Below are 11,628 nucleotides of genomic sequence, written 5' to 3'. Positions count from 1 at the left end.
CTAAATTTGAACAATTTTCTTAAACATTTAAAACATGTAAACACAAGGATTGTAAAATCTATAACAAATATGAAAATGAAAAACAAAAAAACCATCACCATGGGCACTGTAATTTACATCTAAAAACCCAAGAAGGAAAAAACCATCAAGAATGTATTACTCATTAAATGAACACTATTTAAGGTGGCACTAGTTAAGGTGGTTTATAGGAGGACTCATTTTTTGTTTCCTCGCTATAGGTTGGAACACTGTCATTTGGGATGAACTATACCTAAAATAAGAAATGAATAATTGGCAACACAAGTAGGCTCATTGCTAAAATATAAGAAGCCAGTTTTAATCCACTGCTAAAGTCACTATCATTGATACTCTATAAAACTAAATGATATAATAGTCTACTATTAATTGCACCAACTCACATCTATATTAGCACATGTATATTTCTTATTAGATTTGCATTCACTTCACATATTATGCAGAGACATACATGCTACAAAATATAAAATAATCCCTCTCTTATACTACCTCATACCAACAATAATCTTGACCTAATCAAATTTGAAATTGGTCAGACCTAAGTATTTAGATGTTAACATGGAATGAAACATTCCTCATGGATATCAGTATGCTATATAATTAGTGAAATATTTGGTACCAACAATAGGATCTATATGTTATACTACAAATGTTAGGGCCAAAGTCAAAATAAACGCTTTTCTAATAAGACTAAACCCAAAGAACCAATATGGGATATGTTGCATGATAAATGAGACTATCATTGACATAGATAAAGATAAATATTTAAACCATGTCATTTGATTCCCACTTCCATGAAAATATAAAATAACCAAAGCACATCTATTTCACATGCATGCATTAGATATATTTTTGATATTAAAAGCAACCAAAATAGGGACTAACCTAGTAACAAGCTGAAATGCCAGCAAAAAGTCACTTACAACACATTATCATCCTACCCACTTTCTTAATATGAAAGACCCCCACATGAAAGTATCCCAAATTCTACAACTACTACAACTTATAGGCTAACTAACAGTTAGAAAATTAAAACTATAGCTAATCATAGTCAAGATTATAAGCATAATCAACAAGAGTCCAATTGTAAACTAAAATGGAATCCCTATAGGGTAGAGAACTTAACGTAAATGACAATTAATATGTTGACATTAATACCAACCATTATAAAAAAATGCATAACATCAACCTCGCATTCTAACAACTGCTTCAAGCTTGGTTCAAGGCTTGGAAAAAATAATGGCCGGCATCATACCTGGGCAAAACGTCATCAATAATTCAAAGAGGAACATGATATTTGTGTCAAGAGGAACATGATACTATAGGAGGGCTCGGGAATTTTTGCAGGAGATATCAAAGAAACTTGCAAGTTCAACTCCAAGTAGGAAAAATCAATTTTTTTAGAAATGGCAACCAATAAAAGTGTGGGAAAAAGGACAAGGATGTGATTTTATTACTCAAGCATGCAACAAGCCTATAAAGTAAGAACAAGGGGGCTTCCCCTATTAATAATGTCATGAAAAAGGCCATAAACATAAACAAAGAAATTATGTGCTTAAAAATATAGTTTACAATAAAATATGTAAGGACAATACCACACTGTCCTTATTTTGTGATTTTGGTGAGTTATTATTGAGTTGGTGATTAACATTTGAACTTTTTAGATTGTTGTGTTTATTTTATTAAATGTTTCTCATCCCTTTATAATCAATTCTACATTAATAGAATATACTCTAAGAATTATTTATTATTTATAATGAAGTTTTATTATTGAACTACATTACTATATATTTCCTTGACTTACCACTTTAAAAATAATAATTAATGCTATATTTATAAAAAATATATATATAATAATAAATAACAACTGTTGAGAAATACAGTTATACTAGAATTGATATTTTATGATGGTTCTTCTTTATCTTCAAACTTCCCACCTTACTAGTAAACTGCTTCACATGAATATGAATAAATGTTATCTTGATATTTATCAAACCAAACAAAAAAGACAACATATTCAATCAACCATTGTGTAATAATAACAAACAATATTAATGATATCCTCATATACACCGGAAGTTTTATATCTTAGCGTAGGAATGCTTTTGCCGCTCATGAGCGGCCAAGCGGGACAATCACAAAAGCACAAGTTCATATTTGCCTTTCCATTTAACACTTCCGATTTCATGAATGTCTGCAATCATTGTTAGTGATGAGGATTCGACAATCGATGTTACCAATAATAATAGATTCTATGTTTATGACGACGAATCAATTGTCGATCATATTAGTGATAATATCCGAAAGTAAACTGCCATTCTCTAGAGATCAAAACCGGCCGTGTCACTATCAGCAGTCGGCTCGTTCAATCTATTCTTGCGATAGCGAGCTTGGTTTTTCGTTTTAAATTGCTGCGAAATGAAACTAAGTTGGCACTGAAATCGGGGAGCTTAGCTAAGATCATTACGAAATGGAATTCAATCTATTGAATTTTGCACTGCTCTATACGATTATTCTATCCATGACTGATTTCTTTGTAGAGGGATCATTTGGTGGGCACTTAAGGATGCCATTAACTATCAGGAACAATCGGCTGCGTGGTGATTTTCTGGAAAAGTTAAAGAGATCTCGAATAGCTACATATGTTTCAACTCTCAGTGAAACTTCGTACGAGGAATATAACTATACCCAAGTTCTGGACCATTTTGGATACACGCCAGAGAGCTATCAAACATTTCCCCAACGTTATTTCATTGACAAATCCAACTGGGGTGGCGCTCAAAACAATTCTCCCATATTTGTCTGGTTGGGTGAGGAACAAGACATTACGAATGACGTCCGTTCTGAATTCATGATAGACCAAGTTGCTGACTTCAAAGCTCTTGTGGTGTACATTGAGGTAATATCACGTTTTTCCATTTATTATTTGTTATATTTCAAAGGACACCGTTGAATAAGTCTAGCTCATTATTTTTGGCCTTCTGCTTGGATAAGTACATGTCAAGAACTAATGATTGTAATCTCACATGTGTGCAGCACCGTTATTATGGGACGTCAATGCCATTTGGGACGGAGAAGGCATCGTACGCAAACCCGAGCAAAATGGGTTATTTCACATCCGCTCAGGCCTTGGCCGATTATGCAACCGTCATTGTCCATTTGAAGAAAACATTAAATGCTCAGAATTGTCCATTTGTCGTTGTTGGTGGATCCTACGGTGGAAGTTAGTAGAAATTTGGGATTGCAAGCTTTGGGTTTAACAATGGAGGAAACTTGGTAGTTAAGCACGTTGGAGTAGTACTGGGATAGATGACCTCCCGGGAAGTCCTGATGCTTCACCCGTGTGAACATCACCTAGATCCAATGAGTGCTAAGCATTTCATTTATTCTCATAAGAGATGGATTCATGTTGAATTACTTCTCATGAAACATGGGTCAATGAATTTGACTTAAAATCACACAGTTAAATCTGATAACAATATCACAATTTGACTTGCTGACCAAATTATTTCACATGTTTTATTACTATTTAAGACTTTCTGTCTACGTTAATGGTTCGCATGTAATATTTAAAATAAAAATTCAATATTTTAAATGGTATTGTTGCAGTGCTAGCAGCATGGTTTCGACTCAAGTACCCACACATTGCAATTGGAGCTGTCGCATCATCAGCGCCTATCCTCTACCTCGACGGCATCGCTCCACCATATGGCTTTGAGATTGTTGTCACCAAAGATTTCAGAGTACGTCCACTCGTGATTTTTTCACCTTAATCTCACCCTTACTATTATTAAATTTGACATTTTGAGATCATTATGCAGGATGCAAGCGAGATCTGCTCTAGAAGAATTAACGAATCGTGGGGTATGATGGACAAAATAGCGTCTAGCCCCCAAGGCTTGCTAAACCTAAGCAAACTATTTCACACTTGTCAGTAAGTAAAAATTCCATGTGCTATTATCCATAACAGATAAATTCAGTAACAGTTTTTGTATTCCATTGTATTTCATTTGGTCTGTTTGGTTTGTGGAATTTAAAAAACTGAGATTTCTATAAATGTTGGTTTTTGCCAAATCAAGGTTTTGCAAAAATTCATTCTGATTTTTGAGATTTTACTTAAACCGTTTGTTTCACTGGGAAGATGTGTGTAAAGACACATTTTTATTCGTAAGCTTGAAATTGGAAGTCCGAAATGCTAATTCCATTTTGCCAATTTTAAAACAAACACAAAAATTTCCAAATCCAGATGAGCATCAGACAGCAAAAGGAAAATAAATGAAGTTACAAGTCAGAAAGTTGCAGGCCAAAGCATGTTAGAGATAGATGAATTGCGTTCTTTTGCATTTGGTCAGCTTTACGACTTTACTCATATTTTCCTTGTGGTTTTCTTATGCTCATTTTCATGAGGAATCATAAACTAGATTTGAAAACGCTAATAAACAGATTCTTTTATCTAAGACAATCAAATTAACAAATTTTGGCAGATAATTAACATGAATTGAAGATTTCTCTTCTCTTTCATACAAGATATCAAAGTGTCGTAACTGGGTATTCCTATTTCAGCAATATATCGGATACGGACGCCCTACATGAGCACCTTCTATCAATGTACGAGAACGCAGCACAGTACAATTTCGACAGAGTTAAAGGAGTAAATAGCCCAACTAAACCTTCTAGCCACACTAATATTCTTCATGACCACGATTAACTTAGTTTTACTTATTATGCTATTGTGGGATATATTCAGATCTGCAACGCCATCAATAGCCTTCAAGGAGATGCAGACACTGTTACCAGAATAGCTGCCGGAGTAAATTACTCAGACGGATCAGATCAATGCTTGGATTTGGGGCCGTTCAATTTTACCAAAGGAGGCTGGGGATGGCAGGTCATTGAGACTTGTTTTATCTCATTAGACCGAAACCAGATTAGGGTTTCCTTCTAACATATTATTTTTTAATGGGGTGCAGCTATGCAGTGATTTAGTGCTTCCATGGGCCAATCATCCCAGAATAAGTGCTTCCACAATATTTCCATCATACGTCTTTGATATCAAGTCATATGCGAGGGATTGCTACCTCAAATATGGAATCGTGCCACGCCGACACTGGCTTCAAATTGAATTCGGAGGACACGTAAATGAATTTCAATATTCATTAGAGCCAAACCTACACAACACTTTGGTTTAGGATTCATTTTTATTATGGCATCCTTTGTGAAATGCAGGACATTAAAAGAGTTTTGAAGGACTTTGGAAGCAATATAATTTTCTCCAATGGGTTAAGAGATCTATGGAGCGCTGGAGGGTAAGTAGTTCTTTTTCTTCTCGAAACTCATGACCATTAATCATTTCTCGCCTTTACTTAACCGAGCATCTTGTCGTACGAATTTCAGTGTGCTGGAGAATATTTCAGAAAGCATTGTGGCTCTCCCTACCGAGGAGGGTAAGTTGGGTCATAATAATAATTTTTTCTCACAATCAAACAAAGACAATGTTTATCTTACATGAATGGAATGTCACCGGTCACGCAGGAACACATTGTCTAGACATTGTTCGAAGTGCCAGTGATGATCCAGACTGGCTGAAAGAGCAACGGAGAACAGAGATAACTATCGTCCAAAAATGGATTGAGGATTATAATAACCAATTTTAATTGGTCATCTCATTCAGCAATTGTCTTCTCGATGTAATAAAATCATCCAGACTGATTATGAGATCTTTACTATTGGAAGAAACGGTTCAATGTAATCATCCATTCCAAATTAGTATCCTATTACTTAAGTCAAATGTAGCTATTATTGGATCCTTTCAAATGTTATTGCTATTCGGATGTGCATGTGTAGATGTTGAAAATAATGGAATTTAATTATTATTATTATTTTTTATTAAATAATTATTTACATTATCATATATACAAAATTAATATTAAAATTATTGACAATAAAATAATTATAAACATAAATTATATTTCTAAACATGTATCTTAGATATATTGGCATCATCAAACAAAGAAAGTAAATTGTTAATGATTATGATTAAACTGTTATTAACGTTTAAAACAATTTTATAATTTATTAGTAAATATGCTATAAAATAAAATTTGCAGTTCATAAAGTTTTTGTATTATTCATATTTTTTCTATTACGATATTCAACTACAAATCTATTTACTATTACTAAAAAATTATGTATAATAAATAGTTCCATTGAACTTCAACTCTATACATTTCACCCACTCTATTCATTTTCTCCTCAAATTTTGTATATTTTCTTCTTTCTAACCTATCCCATTTTTATCAATGTCAATGCTATCATTAAGTTTTCTTTGTTCAAACTTCACCTACATATAGCTAGGTGTTGTAGGTAGCTTAATTGAAGATGCCATGTTTAATTGTATGCTTGTGACAAAGGTGGATATCGTGTTCTAACAACACTATTTGACTTCATTGGATGTTTAGAATTCACATGAGCCCTTCATGATTAATATAGAGATGAAGAAAAATACTTTACATAGATAATACATAGAAAATATGGTAAACATATTTGATGAAAAAAGCCAAGGGAAAATAACTTTCAATATTATTCCTTAAGATATTTTGCAATTAAATCAATCTCTCAAATGTACTTTAAAACATGTCTTTGAGTAGTACATGAAACTAATTTACAAAGTCCTAATTGGAGAACACTTACTATATTTCACAACAATAGTTGAATATCCTTAAGCCAAGGAAGAAACCATTTAGAACACTCCTTTCATGTAAAAATTCTTGAAACTCCATACTTCAAAATGGATAAGGATTCTCCTAAGGTATATTTCTAATAAAGCCTCCACCCTAACTTGTCACTAAGTCAATGTTTCCTTCACAAGGTCAAACATACCTCATAGACTACAACCATCAATTAAGCATATTGTTTTTACAAGGTTCAAGAAATGTTATAGACACTTAATGTAATGTTCATAGTTTGTATATTATCTAATTTGCATAATGGAACTCCAAAATATATTCTACAAAAAAATAAAATATTATTTGTGATTTTTTTTACCACCTTGTCATATCACCTTTTACATAATATTCCCAACTAGATACAACTTTCAAATTATTCATCACATGTCCTTCTTAGTAATCACACCTTCCATCATGGTCTCAATACAATTATATCTTTATTTATTTGACTAGATACTATGACCATTTATTAAAATATTAATATTCACATAGATTTCTTAGCATATATAAACTAATGTTAACTTTCCAAAATTACTATTGAAGTAATTCAAGACTACATAAGATATATTGCACCTTTCACAATTTTTGTCCTTGGGTTCTTATTTGGTCAATCTCTTTCACAAGATGGTGAAAGTATAGACTTATGTCAGAGAGGAGGACATACAAACTTGTTTTGTCCAAATCTCATTTATCAATCATAACTTAACTTTATTCAAAAACTAAAAATTAACTTTTGTAGATTTTGGAATCAAGATCATTATTAGTGCAGATTTGATAGAAAAATTTTGATGGGAGAAGAAAACTATTCATTTTTTATATGTTTAACTTTAGGTGTTTTCAATAAAGAAAATATACAATGAAAACAATTTTTCTCGTTTCTTTGCACTATCTATGCATGTCATCTATAAAATATTTTGAAATTAAAGCAATTTTTTATTATTTCCATACACTTGTTTAACAAGAACTAGACCCCATATTTTTTGAAATTGAAAAATAGACTTTGAAAATTAACCAAATGCATAAATTCTTGCTCAAAAGGAATTAAGAAATTGTGGGTATTGTACACTAGAAAGTGTGTCACACTCTAAACCCTTCTATCCAAACGATTCCATGAGTTGGAATGCTTATATGCCACCTTAGAGCTCCCTATCCACGGAGTGCAAGAAGCTAGTATTCAAGCATGAAGGCTCTCAGCCAAGCCTTAGAAATGTGCTTCTTGCTAATAAACCATGCAATGGGAGGTTCTTTGAGACAAGAGCAAGAATGCAAGTGTCTACAATGAGTTCCTGAAAGATGCAATGCAAGATGGAAGACTAAACTTGAATTGAAATGCAAGATGCAACTATGCTAAACATGGATGAGAGTATTACAAAACCAAATATTTAAACTATCTGAGATTATTGCAAGAAATCAAAGCTAAACTAAAATGCAACTATACTAAGAATGCCATATGCTCTTATGCTAATATGATGGAATGAGAGAATGAGACAAGAAATGAGAAGTTCTCCACAAAGCTCCAAAGAAAACCTGTTAGAAAACCTGCAGCATGACAGTATTCAAAAGATGGATCCCTTTGAGAGGGAAAGCTCTCTCCCTTTTAAAGATGTATGGACGGTAGAGATCAAGATGAAGATGGTGGATGATCAATGGTGGAATTCAAAAAGAGGAGTGATCCATATGCATACACAAGTCAACCAATAGAATATAAGTTGACTTGTCATATAAGACAAAAGTCACAAAGTGTTTTCTTTTGATTGCAAAATAGAAAAAGGACTTTATGTGTGCACTTTTAGAAGAATGGGGTCTTTTATTTAATTAAAAGGGGACATGTTCTTTTAATCAAATAATGAACTTAGGATAGCATAGTCAAACTATAGGTTATAATCAAATAAATTGATTATTAGCAATTTGGTCTAGGTAAATGATTAAATTAATTTAGTCAAAATGTTGAAAAGGGGGCTAATAGTCTAGAAGACCATTTTTAGGTGATTACATTTTCCCCTCTTTGACTAATGCATGATCGATCTGGGAACACATTATGTCAAAGAAAATAGAAAGCCAAGTAGGCAGTGATAAATATAGATATCTGATTTCAAAGAATGAAATGTAGAAATAGATAGCAAGTCTTGAATGCACAGCTTGATAGTGGTAGTATTGAACACTAGGAAAATATGATGTTAGAATTCAAGAAGAATGCTAACACTTAGAAAAGTAGATAGATTGAGAACAAGTGATAAGGTCAAACAAATGCTCATAAGAAATAGATAGCTATAACAATCAGCAATAGAGTATTTCTGCCCCCTCGGGATTGAAATTGAAATGAGTTAATGGGATGCAGAAACTAGCTAGACATGAGAAAATTAGAATAGAGCAATGTCCAAGATGACAGATAGATGATTAGAACCCAAAAATGACTATAAGAATTTGATAAAATGCCCCAGTTTGACTAGAGTTGACCTTGAAGGATATAATTAGGTTGAAATGAGTAGAAAGCTGATTTTAGACATGAAATAGTGGATTGAAGTAGATATGAAGTATGGAAATGATGATGACATGAAGAAATGAAGATGCCCTAGTGATGATTCAGAGATTAGACCTCAAAAGGTCAGCTAACTGCTCAGAAGAAAGTAGAATTTTAAAATGTGATTTTGACCATTAATATGAACTCGAATTTTGATTTCGATCCCGAAAATGGATCCAGGATGTCAAAATTAGCTAGGGGTGCAATTTTTGTGCAATTCCAAGGAGTTTTAAAAATTAGGTCAAAATGAGGTTGGAGGCTATAAAAGGGGTCCAAGTGTCATTTTTACTATTCATTTTTCTTTTTGTGATTTGAGAGATTTTGTGTGGTCCACATAGCATGATGGCTCAGGCGAACATTCCTCTTCATCAACACCGTTTCAAGCGCAGCCGGTTGCACAACTGGCCAGAGCGATATGGGGTGCCGGTAAGTGACTATCTTTTTGTTTCTTTTTCAAGCTTTTTGTGAATTTTTCACACATTTTAAAGTTTTTTTTGAAAAAATTCATGCAATACTTTTTTCGAAAAAAGTGTTGCACCTTTCAGGAAAATGTGTCGCGTGGGTGACACCCAAATGTCGCACGACATAACAATGTCACACTCATATTTAAAAAGGTGTCGCGTGACACTGTTTCAAAAAAAGTGTCGCACTATCTTTGTAAAAAGTGTCGTACAACTAGTTTTGTTGTTTTTCTAAATGCTTTTTTCGTCATGTGACTATTACTAATGATTGCTTGTTTTACCTAGATAGGAGGTATTCCCGGCATTACAGATTAGAGCTCCCAAGGTGGTTGGTTTGCACATTGTGCAACATTTGAGCGATGAGGAGCAGACTACGCTAGTGGCTATGGGCTTGCGCTAGGTTGTACGGATGCCCCATATTCAGGCAAAACATAGTTTGCTGTCTGCACTAGCAGAGAGGTGGCATAGCGAGCATAACACCTTTCACTTATCGACCGACGAGGCGTCGATTACCTTGGAGGATGTATATCGCATTCTGCGAGTGCCATGCCATGGCGAGCTAGTAAGTTACTTGGTTAGTAGTTTGTTGATTTAGCCATTTCAATGTTGGATGCCAAGTGTACTGATGTTGAGTTTTGGTGATGGCACAGGTGTACTATGATACGACCCCAACAAAGGGGCGAGCGCGAGTGCAGAAGCTTTTTCAGGATGTGACCATTCTGGATCATCACCTAAGTTGGGAGAGATTGATGACTGAGTATGGATATGATTATCCTTTGCCCAGCTTGTTATGTTCTTTGGTAGCCCAGGCCTTGGTGACAGACCGAGGCCAGAAGGGCTTTCCACTAGGATGGGGTTGATTAGTATATGATCTGATCTCCCGACCATGTAGGATGGCATGGGGGCCTGGGATATTGGTAGAGATGTACCACGGGCTTCATGAGATAGTATATCATGAGGGTGGATCATGGGCATGCAAAGCAGTGTTAGTTCAGATCTGGGCTTGGGAGGATATTGCTGTGATCCGACCTCGGGTGCAGCCACGAGAGCGCAGCCAGCTGTACATTTTTTGCTATAGAGGTTTCATCCCACAGAGGCATAGTGGAGATGTGACCTATTATCGACACATGTTTGATGAGCTGATAACATTCACATGGCGACCATACCAGGAGTGTCAGCGGTGGTCAGATTCGTGGGAGTTAGATTATATGCGGTACAACAGACCGCTAGTGGGTCAGAGCACAGACATTGTGGAGCGGTTTGTGATCAGTCACGTATGGTGGCAGTTTGCAGAGTGACAAGTGGTGTCATTGGAGACTACTACCTATGCCCGGATGCGCATAGATGAGGGATTGGGATAGCTGTTGATGCTGGACTATCAGACAGTAGTTCGGTATACTGTAGCACTAGTGGTGACTCCCTGGGATTATCGCCCAGATGTGGTAGATGCAAGGGCTGATCCAGGGTATCTTTATGAGATGCAAAGACACCTGTTCCCCTGATTCACACATCCAGATGCAGCACCTGCAGGAGTGGGAGGTGGAGGTGGTGGGAGGAGGGAGAGGGGGTAGGCAGATGGAGGGGGAGAGTTCCTGAGTAGGGAGGAGGAGGATGCGAGCGCAGGTGAGGTAGGTAGTAGAGGAGTCCTCAGAGTCTGATGGTGATGATGGTGGAGACGAGGAGGTGCCCTTGAGGAGACGACGAGCAGTGAGGGTAGAGGCACCTATGGAGCAGCCAACAGGAGGAGAGGAGCAGGGTGTGAGGATCTGTGCCTTGGAGGCAGAGTTGCAGGCACTTGAGGTGACCGTTGCAGTATGGGATCAACAGCTAATGGATGAGCGAGCACAAGCAGATTAGCTGCGCTGAGAGCGGGATGCTGCGAGGT

General features: G+C 35.6%; 1 pseudogene; it reads left to right on the top strand.

Moving 5' to 3' along the window:
- The first annotated feature begins 2,506 nt into the window (after positions 1-2,506).
- LOC149532834 (uncharacterized) lies at positions 2,507-10,686 on the top strand (annotated as a pseudogene).
- The last annotated feature ends 942 nt before the right edge of the window (positions 10,687-11,628 follow it).

Source organism: Cupressus sempervirens, chromosome 10 (genome assembly GCF_028749045.1).
Source record: "Cupressus sempervirens isolate cs-2001-9-10 chromosome 10, ASM2874904v1, whole genome shotgun sequence".
Classification (NCBI taxonomy): domain Eukaryota; kingdom Viridiplantae; phylum Streptophyta; class Pinopsida; order Cupressales; family Cupressaceae; genus Cupressus; species Cupressus sempervirens.
This window is presented reverse-complemented; position numbering and strand designations above follow the sequence as displayed.